The sequence below is a fragment of the Leopardus geoffroyi genome, chromosome A2 (genome assembly GCF_018350155.1).
Source record: "Leopardus geoffroyi isolate Oge1 chromosome A2, O.geoffroyi_Oge1_pat1.0, whole genome shotgun sequence".
Taxonomy (NCBI): Eukaryota; Metazoa; Chordata; class Mammalia; order Carnivora; family Felidae; genus Leopardus; species Leopardus geoffroyi.
In genome coordinates, this window is record NC_059331.1 from 102,308,135 (window position 1) to 102,328,132 (window position 19,998).

The 19,998-nt window shown below is 38.8% G+C and overlaps 1 long non-coding RNA gene across 1 annotated transcript in view; it reads left to right on the top strand.

The window, feature by feature from the left end:
- LOC123606478 overlaps nucleotides 1-17,815 on the top strand; it is an 85,692-nt gene extending 67,877 nt beyond the window's left edge. The window contains exon 3 of the long non-coding RNA XR_006716306.1: nucleotides 17,183-17,815. This is a non-coding gene — a long non-coding RNA (uncharacterized LOC123606478). The remainder of the gene's footprint in view (nucleotides 1-17,182) is intronic.
- The last annotated feature ends 2,183 nt before the right edge of the window (nucleotides 17,816-19,998 follow it).

The following is a 19,998-nucleotide window of genomic DNA, read 5'->3' on the forward strand; positions in this document are numbered from 1 at the left end:
AAGCTTGGGTACTAAATAGGAGAGAGATTCTGGAGCCCACTTCAATCTAGTTGCCAGGTCTGATTGTGCACATCTCTTCCTAACTCCTAGCTCAGTGATGCACTGGTAACTTGCAGTCAACTATGGTGGCAGTGTTTCCATATGGATATTTGAAATCACCACATATTAGGGCTTAACTGGGGGCAGGTAGGGAGCAAAGCCAGTTGTTAAATGATTACCATCATACCACTCTGATGACAAGCAAAAGTGTTAATAGAGAAAAGAAATTGTTAAAAGTGCACATTTATTCTATTAAATACACCAAATAACGTATACATTAAATAATATTAAATTATTTATATGAAAACATTTTGTAGTAATCAAGTGCTATACAAATGTAATTCTTGAAATTGCCTATTACAACATAAGAAACATACAACACTTCTCTCCAGAGCATCTAAAGTGGCAAAATACTGTAAAAATAATTGTGAAAAGGTGATTCTTTAGTTGTTCTGATCTAATTGTTGCTATCAGGCAAAAGCTATCCCAGAAGAGAGTTTACTTATCACTTTCTTCTTTTATTTCTTTTCCCAAGGTGCCTAGTTAATTGCCTTATGACTCATGTCTTATACTTTACTTCTCTCATAGGCAGATAGAAAATGTTTTATTGGGAGAGGTCACCACATAAATGCGTAATACTCTCTTTTCTGGTGGATATTGTGAGGAAAATAGACTGGTCCAATAGAAAGAAGCCACAACAAAAAACCTCAAGAATTTCCAGTCTGCCTGAACATTTTAGTATATGGGCTGCCGAAGCAAGCACTGCCTGAAGATTTTAAAGGAACACGGTGCTCTTCAAACTTTTAAAAAACTCAGAAAACTCAGAAACTTTTTTAAGTGCTGTGTCATGAAATCTTGTTTGCGGGATGCAAGGGTCACTTCAGTTCGTTTTGTAGCCACCAACGTGCCATGGCTAGTACCCAGGCTCTGGGGAAGGCAGTGAAGAAAATTGCTCTGAAAAGATAGTCATACCCCTCTCCCATTCCAGAAAGGCATTGAGTCCTATTTGATAGCTGAGGTTTTGAAAGTTCAAGTATGGTAGGCAGAATCATATCCTACCTGCCAAAGGTTGTTTATATCCTAATTCTGAAACGTGGGAACATGTTATTTTACATAACAAAAGGGGCTTTGCAGATAAGATTAAGTCAAGGATTTTGAGTTGGAGAGATTGTCCTGGACCGGCTGGATTCATCTAATGTAATTACAGCCCTTATAAGACAAATTCAGGAGGGTCAGAGCCAGAGAAGGAGTGATAAGGAAGCAGAGGTCTGAGTGATTGGTGGGGGTGATGAGCCAAGGATGTGGCCTGTAGAAGTGGGGGGGAGGGGGCGGGGAGACAAGGAAGGAAAATCTCCCCCAGGGCCTCCAGAATGAGCACAGCCTGGCCAACATCTGTTTTAGACTATTGCCCTTCAGAAGTGCAAGGTGATAAATTTGTGTTGTTTTAAGCACTAAGTTTGTGATACTTTTTACAGTGGCAATGGGAAACAAATACACCAAGGTTCTAGGCTCCAATATCTCCTCTGAAAGTACCCTTTAGTCCTCCTTTTTCATAGTGCTGTTTAGTGATTCCCATGAGCTAAGCAGGGACAGTAATAAATGCAGCTCCAGAGAGGAATGCTACACATGACTTTTAATGAGCTCAAAAAACTTTTCTACATTGATTCATTTATCCCAACAGATTTTTTTTTATTAGAAAGGATTTTATTCTAACTTAGCATACAAAAACATTAATAGTTTCTAATATATGAAGTCTTTTCAAATTTTATTATCTTCCTGCTAACCTGATTTTTACAAGATAAGCATTTTCTATTATAAATGAATTAGGTATTCATTATAGAAAATTGGAAATGGAAGGAAAAAGAAAAAGCATCCATTTTCCCATTATCAGAGAAAACCATTCAATGTTTTTTCTTCCAGTGTTTTATGCACACTTTTTATGTTTATTGTACTTATTTACGTAATAACATTTTGCATCCTGCTATTTTCACTTAATACTATATAAATATTCACTGTATGCTTGTGAACTTATTGTGACTATAATTTTTTTTTTCTGTTCTCCAATTTGGATTGTTGAATAAACCCAAACCCAGTAAGGGTTCTTGGATACAAATATAAAAAAAAAAATATCAACTCTGGCAAATGGAAACAGAAAAGCATATTATATTGAAAGGGTAATTTGGGTGACTTATGGAACTAATGGGCAGACTAGAGAATCAAGGGAGATGAGATGTAGCCAAGGTCACATTGCCTAGGACACTTAGGATCCTGGTCATTGGGCTCTCTCTTCTGACTGTGCCATCTTTAAGAAATTATTTTTAAGTGTTTTTACTTATTTATTTTTAGAGAGATAGAGAGAGGGCTCAAGTAGGGGAGGGGCAGAGAGACAGAGGTAGAGGGAGAGAGGGAGAGAGGGAGAGAGGGAGAGAGGGAGAGAGAGAGAGAGAGAGAATACCAAGCAGGTTCGTAGCTGACAGCACAGAGCTTGAGGCAGGGCTTGATCCCATGAACCTGTGCCGACATCATGAGTCAGATACTCAACTGACTGAGCCACCCAGGCACCCTTGACTGTGCAATGTTTAAATGTTGCCTCCAATACACAAAGAGGCCCAAGAAACCTGTCTGTGTGGTAGCAGGCTCCCTGCATAGCATAGAAACCTTGGAAAGAATATTCTGATATTACCCTCCTTAAATTATCAGGTTTTTATATTTTTAAGGGATTTAAATGCCACTTTGTGATATGTAGGTATCTACCCAAGGTTTCTAGGATAAATTCTGTCTTGGTTTACAGAACGTATTAAGATATCATCTCTATAAGGGACAGACATGGTATCTTGTGGAAGGATGTGATGTTCAAAAAATTTTTTGGTACCAAATTACGGCATGGAGCTAGAGATTTCCTAAGATTCTGAGACAGGATGGTAAAAATATACTATGCTCCTTGCCAGATTGTAGCAAACTGCTTCTGGACTTTTCTGGTTTTAGTGATACAGAGAGAGAAAAACATTTTTTAAAAATTGAAAGCCACATACTAGATACCCAAATCTGTATTTATTTGCTTCAGGAAGAACAACACATCTGGAAGAGCACTTTCACATAGTGCAATCAATTGATTAAGTGAGCATGTTGTCACTACCTTCAATTCCCTGAGACCCTAATGTCTTCTGCGTGGGCTAAACTGAAAGGTTAAATGGAATTTTCCATTTTTTGTTCCACAAATATGTATTCAGTGCCTAATGAGTGCCACATCTATTCTACACCTTTGAGATATGTAGGTGAACAAAACAAAGGTTCCTGCCATCATGTAGCTTATATTCTAGTGGGAATCACCTCCTCTACATTTTTCATGTTTGGAGGAAGACACTCATCCTGGAGATTTACCCAAGTAGCCCTCCCTGCTTTATGGTCCTCACTTTCTACACTTGTCCTCAACATGGGTGATACACCTTCATGGACATTTTGAAAATTTGTGGACACACTTTTGACTGCTCCATGATTGATCAGTGCTACCAGATTCAGCAGACGAGGGCCGGGAATGTTAGTCACCCTGCACACAAGGCAGACTTCTACAAGAGAGCATTGTCCTACCCCTGCACAAATTGCAAATGATACTCCAGATATTCTAATAGCCTAATTGTGTTGAGGTGAACACAAGTTTTCAAAATCACATCAATGATGGCAATGCTGCTTCTGTGTCTTGAGTTGCCACATGACATACATATGTCACCCTTCATTGACAGATGTAACATTCACAGTGATTCTTTGTATGGGGCAAGTATCTGACTAATTTATTATGACTTCCAATGCAATCATGCATTAATTATAAATTAATTTCCTTTTATTTCTTCTTCATATTATAGGTAGGCCATTCTGGTTGTTATGTATGTATGTATGTATGTATGTATGTATGTATGTATGTGTGTAGATTGGTTATATTTATGAATTTCATTCCAGAGAAGTAAAGCAGGCTTTTAAAAATATTTTACAGGGACCCTGGGTGGTTCAGTCGGTTAAGTGTCTGACTTCGGCTCAGGTCATGATGTCACAGTTTGTGGGTTTGAGCCCCGCATCGGACTGTCTGCTGTCAGCACAGAGCCTGCTTTGGATCCTCTGTCCTCCTCTCTTTTTCCCCCTCCCCTGCTCATGCCCTTCCTCTTTTTCTCTCTCTCTCTGTCTAAAATAAATACACATTAAAAATTTTAAAAATGTCTCTCAAGTTTTATTGACTTGAGATTCACTACTTCACTAGCTCTACAAATCAAGGAGCCAGGAAGAGGAATCTGTCAGCTGATAAGTTGGCAATGGTATACCAGAATATAGGGAAATAACTCATGTTATTGTGTTATTTATTGTGTTGTTATACCCATAATATTTTGGGGGTTCCACCAGGGCTATGTTGATATGCTCTTTGTTTGGAATTTATCAATATTTATCAGAAGACCCAATAAGTCCCTATCTAACAGGTGAACTCCAGTGGTACTCTGAATAGCCAAGATTCAAAGTTAACCTTAGCATGTGACCAAAAGTCCCCAGTGCCACAGGTTCTGTTTGAAGGCTAGGGGAAGTGTTCATAGAAAGTGCTTGTATTGAGTCCTCCTAAAGGACACCCCTCTTCCCCTCCAGTTAAGAAGCTCTTCATCCATGAGGTATTGAGATCGTTGATACTTGTAGCTCAGATTAGGCCTCTCTTCACCAGCCTGGAGTCTTAACCAGTTATACAAACTAGGTAGCACTTTGGTGATCTGATGGTACACTTTGGTGCCGTAGACTTCATGGTCAGTTGTTCTCTGTCAGAGAGAACAGCTGCAAGTCAGCCACTCCAGTTTTCACTCTGGCCCTCCTTTTTGTCTGTGGCAGCCACTCTTATCTTGTGTTAGGTGGTTCAGCAGTGCTTCTGAATCTCTGACATCTCAGGATCCTTCCATCCTCAGGGAGTTCAGGGGGTCTGTTTTGCTGCAATGCCTCCCTCAGTATCCTGGTCTTAGTCAAGAGCCATTTAAAGTGCTTTTCAGAGATATTAACACTCTCCTCACCAATGTATTTCTCACGGCCTTGATGAATGGTGTCAGAGCCACTTGACTGCTATAGAGGATGGGTGGTGGTAGGTGAGTTGCATATGATAGTTCATCCCATCATTCGTATTTCATGAGCTCTTTGTATATAGTCCTGTTTATAAACCAAGTTTGTTTGTTTGTTTGTTTTCTGGCATCTCATTTAGTGTTGCCCTCTGTTATGTCTTAAGTTTCAGGAAAAGCCTCCCAACACCAATTAAAACAGCTTGTAACTGCTTGAATTCGTTTCTCAAATCTACAGTCTCTGGTGAATGTACTTGTGATGAGTACACTTGTTTGAAAAACTTCAGAATTCTTTCTACACATATTCCCCAGATTTTTCTGACTTAAAATTGTACATTCCAGCAATCCTTTTGGTGTAAAAACCTTTCCTGCAAGTGTTTGACTTTGTAATTGTATTTCCAAAACATGCTGGGATCTGACACTAGTTATAAGACTAGTGTTAGCGAGAAGCAAGGGATAAAGAGAAATGGATTTTTTTCTTGCAAAACAACTTCTTTATATGAGGTTATTAGAGGGCCTTCTCATTCATCACACAAGAGTGGCAGTTGACTGTTCAAAGTACTTAGAGACCTCCAAATCTTCCCTCGTGTATGAGTCAGTTTAAGTAGCTATGACAAAACACCATACACTGAGTGGCTTAAACAACAGGAATTTATTTCTTACAGTTCTGGAGGCTGGAAATCTAAGACCAGAATGCTAGCTGATTTGGTTCCCAGGTGAAGGCTTTCTTCCTGGCTTGCAGACAGCTGCCTTCTTGCTGTTTCCTCACAATGGCAGAGAGACAGAAAGCCCTCTCGTCTCTCTTTCTGTAAGGACACTAATTCCATTGTGAAGACACCATTCTCATGAACTCATCCAAAATTAATTACCCCCCCCCCCAAAGGCCCCATCTCCAAATACTATCACACTAGGGATCAGAACTTCAACATATGAGTTTTGGCAAGAAATAATTCAGTCCATAGCACCATATATCCTCAGTATAATTTTCAAAGTCCAGTTACTTTCCAACTAATGTTCTAGCTTTCACATGTGACACATGGTGAACATATGAATTTAAATGGATTTAAATTTAACATATGAGATGTGACTCAGGGCACCTGGGTGCCTCAGTCGGTTAAGCATCCAACTCTTGATTTCAGCTCAGGTCGTGATCTCATGGTCAAACCCCACATTGGGCTCTGTGCTGGGTGTGCAGCCTACTTAAAAAAATAATGTGATTCAGTAATTCCCAGAATAAACATTCTCAATTATTATAGATTTCCAACTGTCCCCTAGTGTGACTTTGTGCCTCACTTTCAATATTCAAAATTCCAGGTATGGGTATCTGACTGATTGAGCCTGTGTTGCAGGCACATGGCCCACTTGTCTTCCACAGGGGGAGGCTAGGCCTGGAAGTCTTTACCTCTTGGGATTTCCCCTAAATTGAAGGGATGTTCAGGTGCTAAATCGCAATTGTTTTCTATAAAGATGTTCAGATATTTTTCTTCAGTGTTCTGGCAATTTTAAATGACACTGATAAACAACATAGTTTTCAGTTATTTCCTAGAGAGATTCTCCAAAGTAAAGTTGGGGGGGGGTCAAAGATTTTATTTAAAAAATGTAGAATGTTTGATATATACTGTCAAATTGTTTTTTAAAATTTTGTACCAATTTGTTCTTACTCCAGCAGTGTTTGAGTGATCCTGTTTCACTGTGTTGTCTCTCCCACTGACCTCAGACATTTCCTTTTCTGTCAACAGTCCATTATTTTTTGCTTGACATCAACTTTTTGTCTTTTAAAGAAACTTAGCATTTCCCATGCCAAAAAAGAAAAAAAGAAAAGAATAAAAGAAAAACAGAAGAAAATAAAAACCCTCCTCAAGCCAAATAATACTCATGTAAATTTACTCTTGGCAGAGCTACTCACAGCATCAGACCAATTTTGATATTTCTAGATTTTCCAGATTGAGCCAAGGTACACCCTTGCCATCTCTTTATGTCTTACTTGGTACCACTATTATTATTATTATTATTTTAGGATGATTAAAAGTTATGAAATATTCTTTCTTTTGGATTGTATGGGTTTTGTATCTGAGGAGATGCCTCTCATAGCCAATATTAGGAGCATCTGCTAAGTGCCTGCTGTATGTACAGTGTCATGGAAGACACAACAATGGATGGAGATGCTAATTGGATTCAGTAACAGGATGGCTTTTCATTTCCAGATGTTTTTTTATAACCCTGTTTTCATCAAGGTCTTTGTTCATCCATGTATGGTGGGCTTGGCCATTTCCCTTAAGCCTGTGTCCAAGCCTTAAACTGTCAAAGCCCTTTATAAAATCCATCGGTGAAACTCTCCAGCCCTAGTACTCTCTCCCCTGTGGAGCCATTCTCTATTATGCTTCTGGTTGTTCCTTACACCCTTCTCTTCTCCAACACATCTCTACCCATCAGCCCCACCCTTTTTAGGACAGCTCCTCAGTGTTTCCAAGAAAATGAATAAAGGTTCCTTATGAAGCATATTTGATTATATATTTTTGTTGACCATTAACCTCTTCTTTGAAGAAATTAAACATACTTCCCACTGTGAGAGACTTTCACATACTATGTTCCTGACATACTACATCATTTTGCTTTAGCAGTGCCTCAGGGTCAGGCCTGCTTTCACTTTTCTGTCTCCTCACATGGATAGGACAGCCCTGCATGTGATCCCAGTGCTTCCTGGGGCCTCCTGCCCCAGGAGGACATGCTCATTGATGGCGATTCTTGTATGCCCTTGGACAGAATTATCACTATAAGACAGTTGGTTAGCATAGGGTTTACTGTCTATAGTTCAATAGATGTCCAGTGGCTTTTCCACAAAGTGTGGCTCATGGATCACCTGAATCAGAAGTTCTGTAAAAGTGTAAATTCACTTGGCTCCTGTCAAAACTACTACTGAGTCAAAATCATTGAAATCATGATGAAGTATTTGCATGTATGAACTGCTTTCCTTTTTCTCTTTTTAAAATTGAAGTGTCAGTGATGTATATTATATTAATTTCCAGCATACAGCATAATGGTTCAATATCTGTGTATTTTGTGAAATGATCACTGCAGCAAGTCTAGTCAACAACCATCACCATACTTGCTTATAAATGGTTTTTTCTTATAATGAAAACTTTTAAGATTTACCCTCTTAGCAACTTTCAAACATGCAATACAGTATTATTAACTATAGTTGCCATGCTATATATTACATCCTTATGACTTTTGATTCTCTTCATCCATTTTGCCCACACCTTCCCCCCATGCATCTGGCAACTACCAAGAAAGAAGTGTTGGCGAGGATGTGGAGAAAAAGGAATGCTTGTGCACTGTTGGTGGGGAATGTAAATTGGTACAGCCACTTTGGAAAACAGTATGGAGGTTTCCCCCCAAAATTGAAAGAAGAATTACCATATGATCTAGTAATTCCACTTCTGGGAATGTATCTGAAGGAAATAGAATGAAATGAAAATGAAAACACTAACTTAAAAACATATCTTCACCCCATGTTCATTGAAGCATTGTTTATAACAGTCAAGAGATGGAAACAACCTAAGTGATCATCAGTGGATGATTGGATAAAGAAAATGTGGTCTGATGATTGGATAAAGAAAATGTGGTCTATATAAATATGTTAGACAGAGAAAGATAAATACTGTTTGATACCATTTTTATCTTATTTTGGATTGAAAGTTTTTCTGAATATATAATTGAAAGCTGGAAATACTGTTTTGTCAGAATTGGAAGAAAATGCTTGATGGCAAGAATTTCCTGGGAGAACTCTTTCTTTCTAAACTTGAAACTGCAATTAGAGAGATAGAAAGTTTGAATCAGAATCCCTTGGTATGAAAGCAAATAATCTATATTTTTAATAAGAATTTTGTATTTTTATTATGTTTCGTTTTGTCTTTAACCAAAACTACTTCACTCTGAATTTGACTTTTCTAGACTTATTTTCACACTTCCATTTCATGGAAAGGATAGTTGGTTTATTCTTTTAACCAATATTTTGTCACAGAGATACAACTTTGAATTATACACTGCTACAAAAAAGAGCCAAGGTTTCTGCTTTCCAGAAATGAACAAACACTCAAAGTGGGGAGACAGACAAGTAAGCAATCAGTTCCACACAGCTTAAGGAGGGCTGTAGTAGAGGATGGCATCCAGGAGAGGTGGCAACTGAGCCTGGGGATTAGGTGGGGCTTCCTGCAAGTGCTAACAGCTGTGCAGGAAGGATTGAGGGCACAAGTGTGTCTGTGGTTTCTGCTCTGTGTGCACATGCGCGTCTTTTTGTGTTAGTCTGACTTTAACCATTTCCTTTCTACTATTTTCAGTTCTACTAGTTAAATCTCATTCATTTATGACATCCCTCTCGACCTTCTTTTATCCTCCCTGTTATGTGTGTATTCATTCATTCATTCATTCATTCATTCATTCATATTTTATTATTTATTTATTTATCTAAAAATTTTTTAAAATGTGATCCAGAAGTGTTTATTGCAGAAATTTGGCCTAGGTTCCAATTGGGTGGCCCCAGCTGAGGTTGGGCTTGGGGCCCCCTCATTTTTTTTTAAAACTAAACCATTCTTGAAGCACTAATCTTCCCATCTCCTTTGGCCTTGACCTGCCAGACTTGTTGTTTCAACCCCTTATTCCTTCCACCTCTATTTCCTCTTCTTCTCCCTTGTTCTTGTTAGACCTTGAACTAGTAAATGGATGTGTTCCTTAGGATCCCTATATTCCCACACCCTGTGCTGTGGACCCCATCAGTGACTGAAATGGCTAATTTCTGACATTGCACGAGGAGTTATGATTGACCCAAAACATATGAAATGACTTCTCTCTACTTTCTGCTGAGACTCAGGAGCACGTGGTTTACCACAGCCCTCTCCTGCCACAGTCCTGCCTGACATCAAGTTCTCCCAAACTACATGCTGCCTCGTTTGGATGAGTGAAGGTTGTGATATTGCCAGCCCTTCAGAAAGACTTTAAAGATGTTGTTCATAAAGTATCTCTGGATCAAGATTCTTGGAGCATCTAAGGTAACAGTAATTTGGGTTCATTTTTGTGTTGGTTGCTGCCTTCTTCAGAGTGTGCTTAGCCCAGTGACAAATTATGTACTGACTGGGCCTCTTCATCCCTTCTTTATCTTTTAGAAACTGTATACATCTCAATTTTCTTCTCATTTTCTTCCTTTAAGGTGGGCTTCAAGGTAGGGCAAAGGTAAGGTAGTGAAACGTTGAATATTTGGAAGGATTTGAGCTAAGGGAAGTTTCAAATGTGGGCAGGAAGGGGGCTTTAAGTGTGTGCTGTGAACCTGTATAAGACACCTCTTATGAACCACTTGCATCCTTGTAGCCATGTTTCAGTGACTGGTTCTATGCATCATTCAGGCAGCTTCTCACAGATGTCATCTGTTAGCACCTTACCTCAGGTGCTAATATCTATCTTGCTCCCTGCCCCTGAGCTTTTCTAGTGCCAAACCTTGACCTCCATGTATGTGAATCCCGAAAGTGCATCTGTGGAGACATCCTTGACCGCTGGAAACAGAAGCCAGTGGATAAATTACATCTATCTCCCTTTTGTCTCCTGGATGAACAGTTATGACATTTCCTAAGGCTGCTCAGAAGGTTACAGCAAGATCAAGCATGAGTCACATATAGCAGTGACAAACTCTGTAATGCATCCTTGTATTATTCTTTCCTCTTTCTCTGTTTCACTCTCACTGCTGCTCCATGAATCATATTTCCTAAAGAAACTACCTGCGCTTAAGATTTTACATCAGTCTCTGCTTTCAGGGGAAGCTCAGACTGTGACATCAAGATTGGAGGGCAGAAATCCAGCCAACGCTGTTCACCAAAACCTATGCCCTGTTGCTTGGCTTCATCCTTCCAGAGGAAGGGGTAACCTTTTCCTTATACAAAAATGTTATCTGCTTGTCAATCCCTACATTAGGGTCTACGTCTTCCTAGAGGGGAGCTTTTCTAACTTGTCTGTTGAGAGGGAGGAGACTTTAAAAAATGTATACAGGCACCTTGTAGGCTAGTATTGGCTCTCATTCCAAATCAGGTTATCAGATTAAATGATTGGCCAAGATTTAGTTCACACTAAAAATTAAAGAGTATTTTTCAGATGTTGGACAGGGGTGGATGAGGGGCAGAGGGAAGAAGGGAGACTGAGATGGATAATGGCTGAAAGAGATGGTGGTAGAGGAGGAGGAGGGTAGGGTGGCTGATATACTAATGATGTACCTAGTTGACATACCTAGTCATGAGCATGGCTTCATTCTCAGGTCAATATTATGATCCCATATGGGCTGAGCTTTTTAATGGGTGTAAAAAATGTTTTGGAATGCTCTCACACACTGATTGACATTTTTATCCTTCCTTCTCTACCAAGGCTTCCCTACTGGGTCCTTAAATTGTACCCCAAATTTAGAGAGTACACAATTATGTGAATTATTTTTTGGGGGAAGTCTATAACATTAAAGAAGTTCTCAAAAGGATCTAAGACCCAAGGCAGGTCAAAAACCAGAGTAGATAAGGGATCTGGCCTTCTCTCTCTGAGTCTCTGCAGTCCAGACATGTGTTCAATCTTATTTGGTATCTGCTTGTATCCCAGCATGCCCTGTGGCTCCTGGGGCTCTGACTGATGTACTCCCACTGACCAAACACCCTTCCAGCTCTCAAGGATACCACTTCACATTAGTAAAGTGCAGTACAGTGATTCTTCCCTTTCTACTGAATTGCTCTTAAAAGTTTTTGCTTGCATTCTCCTAAAAGGAATTTTGAAAAAGTGTTTACAACCTCACATCTAAAAATGGATATATAAAATTTTTATCAAGTTTAAATAGCTGCAGAAGATGTGTATTCTGGCATATTGTATGTACTTTAAATATATTTGAACCAAAACTTTAGAGTTTCAAATTTAGCTCATTCAGTATATGCAAATGTCTGACACATAATATAATTAGCAAAGTCAATCCTTGCAGTTGAACTTATCAGCCAGATCAAAGTTATTTTTCTCCAAGAAAAAGTGTTAGACTTTAATTCTTCTTTTAATGCTTATTTGTTTATTTTGAGAGAGAGAAGGGAGGGGGGGAGATAGACAATCCCAAGCAGACTATGCTCTGTCAGGGCAGAGCCCTACACGACGCTCAATCTCAGGAACCACGAGATCAAGACCTGAGCCGAAATCAAGAGTCGGATGCTTAACTGACTGAGCCACCCAGGCACCCCTAGACTTTAATTCTTGAAAAATTCACATCAATGTATTACCACATTCCAGTGATAATCTTCTTAGTTCTGAATTAAAATTCTTAGGTTTGTAGGCTTATAGTAGTAACCAAGGAAGTAAATAGGCAGGAGAGAGAGAGATTGGCTACAGGTTAAAAAAAAATAGCTCTGGTCATTATTCCTTCCTGCATACTCTTTGCTTTCCTCCCACTAGACTCACCCTCAGAGGCATTTGAGATGTGTCCTCTGGTGTGCTTTGTAGGTGGTTTTATACCCTAGGGCAGTTTACCACAGCTAAATGAAGTGTGGGGAAGAAGTGTTTTCTTTTGTCAAGTGGGAGAAGGGTTGTTGTGAAGGGAAGAAGAAAACCAGAAAATGGTTAGAAGGAGAAGCATTCTCAAGTATGTCAGACATCTTTTTTTTTTTTTTAATAATTTTAGGTTTATAGAAGAGTGGCAAACATAGTCTAGAGAGGTTTCATGTACCCTTCACACAGCGTTAAGAATGCTGAACTCTTTCCAGCTCTGCCTGTAGCTCTAAAGTCCTGTCTCACTATGGTCTTCAGATCTGCTTTGCAGGGGAGAAGGCTAGAGGATCCGTAAGTGCTGCCAAGAAACTAGGGCATCTCTGTTCCCAACAGAGAATGTGTGGCTTGTGACCTGGCAACTGTTTTGAGGCCAAGTCAGACAAGAGATTCTCCTCCTCATAGAAAGCACATCTCAAAGTTAATAGCTTGGATCTATCCTAAACCAATAATTGATCTCTAGGCAGCTACTGTTATATACTACTGCTACCTTGAGAGCACATCACTACTGTGTAAGCCAGCCACCACCAAAAAGGAGGCAAAGGAAAGGAAGGATCAGTTCAGCCACTGGGTACATTGGGTAATACTAAATCGTTACCTATGCCACTTAGTCTTAGAGCAAACATGCCATCAAGGTTAATCTTTGTATAATTTCTCATCTTACTGTTACCTTTACTCTAATTCCTGGCTTTCTGTCTCTTAGAGTAAACTGTTTCTACAAGCTTGTAAGCATTATTATTTCTGATGAAAATAAAGGTGTTTCTTCCTCCAAAGCAAAAACAAAAAAATTCAGCTTCTGCTTATGTTAACATCTCACACAACCGTGGTGTATTTATCAAAACTGAGAAGTTAACATTGGTACAGACTTTACAGAGTGGTACACATTTCACCAGTTTTCTGGTGTCTTCCTAAACTCTTCAGTCAGTGACTGTATTTTGATCTTTTCTTGTCTTTCATGGCTCAGATGCTTTTGAGGCATAATTGTCAGGTATTTTGTAAAATCTCTATCATTTTGGGTCTGTCTGATGCTTCCTCATGGTTACACAGGGGTCATGCATTTTTAGGAAGAACACCCTGGAGGTGAAGTGTTCTCATTGCATCATATCAGGGATACATGATATCAACATGATTTGTTACTGGTGATGTTAACCTTGATTGCTAGGATATGTACTGTATGCCAGTTTTCCACAGAAAAGTTACTATTTTTCCCTTTCCATTTTCTATTTGATGGCGTCACTAAGTACAGCCCGCACTCAAGTGGAGAGAAATTAAGCTCCACCTCCTGGAGGGAGGAGTATCAAAGCATGTGGATACATGTTAAAACCACCACAGTAATTAATACATATTTTGGGAGAGATTCTTTGAGGCTATTCAATGGTCCTGTTTCTTATTAAAGTTTGCCCACTAATTTTAGCATGCATCGGTGGGTCTTCTCCACGGCACTTATTACTGTGGCATTCTAATGGTGAGTTTCTAGTTCTCTCATTCCTTCTTGGCTTCACTCCTATCCAAGTAACTATATAAGGAAAATTCATCCTTCTCCATTAATTTACTTATTTCATCATTTGTTTATATCACAACAGAATCATAGATATTTATTTTATTCTTTGGCTGATAAACCAATACTATTGTTATGTATTTTCTTTCTCAGTTTCTTCCAGTTAGCTGAGCAAATAACTTTGAAGAAAGATTTCCTTAAAGCTACTTATATCCACATATGCTCTGGAAATTCTTATGTGTTAAACATTATTATAAGGCTTAAAGATGTCACGTGTATAGTGCAGCCTAAATACCTGAGAAATAAGTTCTATAAGATGTTAAAGCAAAGACTACATGCTTACGACGTATGTTATATGTGATAGCTATCATGCTTTATTAGAAATAAGAACAACGGCAGATCACAGCTGTGAAGAAAAATGAAGCCCGCTAACTAAATGCTATGCGTTAACCCCATTCGCTTGTTCATAAGATTCTTAAGGAGTCTATGAGCTAATCGAGCTCAACTCTGTAATTAATTAAGTGGCATTTCACTTCTTGAATGCTTACTCTGAACTTTTCAGCCTGTGTTGTAGGGGCTTTAGGTAGGTATTAAAATCTCTGCATCTTTGCCTGGGATCTTAATGTTTCCTCTCTTCCAAATACATTGCATTAGCAATTTCCTGCTTCGCTGCTCTTCCCTATAAAATGAGCTGTAAGGTTTCGTGGTCTTACTGCAGAGTTGAGTAACAGTACTTCCATTCCTCTTTATGAAAATCAGCCTTCTTTTTCTTGCCTGGTGTTTGCCTTAGCATGGTCACTCAGGCTTTGAAGATATGTAAATGGAAGCAGAGGAATTAAAAAAAAACACCCCATCAGCTGATGATAGCTCAGCTTCCCTGTAATTTCTCTTGACTCTGTGCTGACCACACATGCCCCTGATCTACACTGTGGGAAATGTCTGAGATGAGTAGCTGAGACTGAGTACACACATAAAGTAATTGAGGGAAAATTTTGGCTGTGCTTGGCTTTCACCCTGAATAATCTGGGCTTAATAAGGAAACTTTCAGCTTTGAAGGTGGGTACCGTTGCCACCTGTTTCTTGAAAGCAGACAGTGCTTAAACTTCTGAGAAATGAGTAAGATAATTAATTTTTTACCCAGTGCAGAACACTGGCTAAACGGGATCATCCTAACTAGATTTGGATTAATGTGTCCAGTAAGTGAATGCCTTGCCTAACACCACTAAATTTATGTGTGTACACCTATTTAAGTAATTTTCAACATTTTTGAGTACAAAGGAACATTTTTAATGTTCTCTCATCTCTAAAATCTTCATAATAGCAGTTGTATTTTTAGGATGTTCTGAGAAAACACTTGAAGACAAAAACTATTATGAATTTAGCAACACTCTGAAATAAATTTGTATTTTTCACCACAATATATACATACAGTGGAAAAATAATCAACTGTGTTTCTATGATACATAATATGTATTCAATATGTAAGGAACTCTTGGTTCACATATTGATTCTGGGACTCCCCACAATAAGCTTGGGGCCAGGTTCAGAGCATATGGTAGTCTAGCAACTGCAGATATTAAAGAAAGTTGATTTACAACTGACGAATGGATAAAGAAGATGTGGTTTATATATGCAATGGAATACTACTTGGCAATGAGAAAGAATGAAATCTGGCCATTTGTAGCAACATGGATGGAACCTGAGAGTATTATGCTAAGTGAAATAAGTCAGGCAGAGAAAGATACCATATGTTTTCACTCATACGTGGATCCTGAGAAACTTAACAGAAGACCAGGGGGGAGGGGAAGGGGGAAAAAAAGTTACAGAGAGGGAAGGAGGCAAACCATAAGAGACTCTTAAATACCGAGAACAAACTGAGGGTTGATGGGGGGTGGGGGAGAAGGGAAAGTGGGTGATGGGCATTGAGGAGGGCACCTGTTGGGATGAGCACGCGGTGTTGTATGAACACCAATTTGACAATAAATTTTATATATATATATATATAATAAAAATGAAGTTGAATAAATGCTATGTCACTTAAAAAAAAGTTGATTCATTTAACTGTTATTACCAAGAGTTCTTACTTAATTAAGGATGGTAAGCAAAACAAGATTAAGCCTTAAGGACGGAAGCATATTCTCTCAGAAGATTAATTGATAAAAACAATACTTTATAATATCAAGTGACACACACACTTTTTCAATGTTTAATCAGAATCCTACCAGGAAGCTTAACTCATTTTGGAATCACTTGATACCTGGAAGTAGGGGGTTGAGTAAATTAAATTGTAGTTGGTCATGATAAGAACAAGGCTCATAATGGCCATTTGTAGAGTAGAGATTGCTCTGAAACAGTAATATTAAAATGTGGCAGTGAAGCCACTCTGATAATATTAGAATTAAATGAGTACAATTTCCTATGATAGTAATTTGGCAAAATTCATTGAAAACTTTAAATACCTTGGCACAGTAATTCTATCTCTTGGAGATATGAAATGAATTTCAGCATTTTTTATGTTGTTAAGGAGTATAAAACAGTCTACACTTCCAACAACAGAGACATAGTTAAGCTGATAATCATCTTTTGACTGAATGGAACATTAAGCAGTCATTAAAATTATATTTACAAAGTATTCATTAGGTATAGAAATGTTATTTAAGAGGAAAATAGTATACCAAGCTGTACATATAATATGCCTGTGTAAATAAGTTTTCCCAGGTTTTTATAATAACCCTGAATGTCTTTTATAGTGAAAAATCAGCATGCCACAACTAAAGAACTAACATCAGTGTATTCCTATGACAAATGTACTGTAGCAATGTATCTTTGCTGCACCCTAGCAAGAGGTCAGAAAGTTCCTTTTTGAACCTTCCAATGCACGAATTGAGGAAGCTTGTTCTAGCTTTGGTCAGCTCTGAAGATTAGATTGTTCACTCTTCATTCTGATTCATCCATTCAGGTAAGGCCCATGCTAGGGCATTAAGGTGCATCGGTGAAGAAAATGAATGTGGCCTCTTCTTTGCAGGGTCGACTGAAAAGTGCATCCCAGCAATAAGCGGACATCTATTTCCACGCAATGTTTACCCAGTGATCCTAGGTCTACCCGTTTTGGTGCCACAAAGTATATAGAAAAATCTCTTGCTCAAAATAATTTTCAAATTTAAGAAAGCTATGACCATGCCTCCCCTGGGCTTCCTCCAGACAAAACACCCTCTTTCCCTTCAATATTTCTTCAACTATATAGTTTTGGTTTCTCTTTAAATCCTGTTTGTCTTTCAGTTTTTCCATATTCTTCCTGGGGTATGGAATTCAGAATAATTTTAACAACTACTATTTACCTATTCTGCTCATTGTGTGACATACTTTCATTAACTGTTTTGTAAAAAAAAACAACCCACAGTTGATATTATTACCTTATGTTACTAGTGAGAAACTGATACAATGGTCAAGGACATTAATTCGTTCTGCAATTGTTTAAGGAACTACTTTGTATTAGGCCTTCCTCAAAGAGATGGAGCTAAAATAGTGAATAAGGCAGATTGCATCCTTGCCTAATGAAGTTTATTATTCTAGAGCAGAAGTTAACCAACTATCACCCATGAGCCAAACTCAGCACTTGTCACCTGTTTTTGTAAATAAAGTTCTATTGGAACACAGACACACCCATTTGTTTACATATCATCAATGGCTCCTTTCCCCTTAATAGTAGAGTTGAGAAGTTCTGACAGAGACCCAGATGGACCTCAAAACCAAAAATATTTACCGTATGGCCCACAAAGCCAAAAATATTTACTATTTGGCCTTTTAAAAAAAGTTTACTCATCCACGTTCTAGAAATTCGAGGATGTGTGGAATGGTGGTTAGGCATTGAAGGAGATTAAAAAAAAGTAAAGCGTTCTTTTTTTAAAAAAAGTTTTTTTTTTTTTTTTAACATTTATTCATTTTTGAGAGTGAGAGAGACAGAGTGTGAGCAGCGGAGGGTAGAGAGAGAGGGAGACACAGAATCTGAAGCAGGCTCCAGGCTCTGAGCTGTCAGCCCAGAGCCCAACACGGGGCTCAAACTCACAAACCCTGTGATCATGATCTAAGCTGAAGTTAGACGCTTAACCGACTGGGCCACCCAACTGCCCCCAGTAAAGAGTTCTTTGTCAGGTCGTGATGGATGCAGTGGAGAACAATGAAGCAATAAAGGGAGACAGGGTGTGCTGCAGTGAGATGTGTTGGTGTATGTGATGGAGATGGGGACGCTGTGAAATGGTGACCTGGGAGTAGAGACCTGAAGGCATCTGGGGAGTACTGGGAACTGCAAAAACATTCTCAGGAGAGTGTCCCTAGGTTTGAGAAGAGAAACGAAGGAAGGAGAGTGGGAGGAGATGAGGTCTGAGAGAAGAGGGTCTGAGATAAAGTGGTGTGTGGTCTGCATGCCTTGGAGGCCATTTTACTTCTCCAGCTTTCCTGCTGCCTGATGTGAGAAGTCCTGAGAAGATTGGGGAGTGAGCTGATGGGTCCCCTGCAGTGATGCTCTGGTGGCTGCATTGAGGACAAACTGGGGAACGGCAACAGCAGAAGCACTGAGTGGACTTACTGCGGCAATGCAGGCCACAAGTAATGGTGGCTCAAACCAGTCACACAAGGAGTGAATTACAAAGCAGATACTGCAATCTCAGATCTTCCTCACTCCAGAGTCCAGGCCTGTCAAACATGGGTTTTAATCACAGAATCTGATACTTTAACTCTGGGTCATGCAAGGCAGCATATACCTGCAAAAGATCTAAATTCCCCATGAACTTTCTACATCGTGTCAGGAGGTTGGGTAACTCTAATAGATAGATCTGTAATAATAAGATAATTGCAGGGGCTGGTTGAATCCTGTGGGCAGTGCTCATTAGCTCTTTAAGTCAGAGCAGAGACACTCTTGATTAGCTAATTAAAACTGTGAAACACGCTTTCCAGGAAAAGGGGTCATATATGCAAGTACACAACATTTTACATATATTTTTTAGGGTGTTTACAACCTCTGACTCTAGGATTTAATGCTAAGGACAGATTCCTTTGGGGTTGTCTATGTCAGAGCACTGATGTGAAAGGTGAGAGTTTGAGCTTCAGCAATAAAGGAAGATGGCACTTCCCTGAGCAAGTGGGGAGATACTTAGGCACATGTGAACCTTAGGGCGTCCCTTAAGTCACACAGAGCAAGTCACCTACAGGACTATTTGAGCCTGGATGTATCTCCTACTGTATTGAAATAAAATGAGATGTTTATTAATTATTTTTCAAAACAGAAATTTAATTTTATAAAATATTGTTCAATTTCTTTGGTACAAAAGTAAAAACAAATGTCTGTTGAATTTTTTTTTTAAATTGAGTACAAAGTGATGTTATAGCTTCTTCTGAGCATCAAATGCCTTTGTTACATTTCTACTCCCATTTGTATTTTGTAAATGAAGAAATTGAAGTTGTTTTATAGGAAATGTAGATTCTTCTCCATTCATGGACTTGGCTAGAAATGGAAAAAAAAAAAAAAAGCCCATCAGGCCTAAATGATGAACTTTCTCCTTCCTCCTTTATTACCTGACTGGAGTTGCACATCAGTGTTTGGCTTTTCCATGAGCAGATCAAACTAGTTTATTACCCTGGTGTGTATCTGGATTAAAAAGATCCAGATTGTAATTCTATTTCCTTAGACAATGCTTTTTATCTGACCCAATCCTAGTCTTCTTATCTAGAAGCAAAGATGTTTTTCTCATTGTTGGATTACTTTGATAAGGAGATTTGAGGAAGAGAAAACCAGAACAAGAGTAATAGAATATTTCCTTGAGGCACATATAGAGACTATCTCAT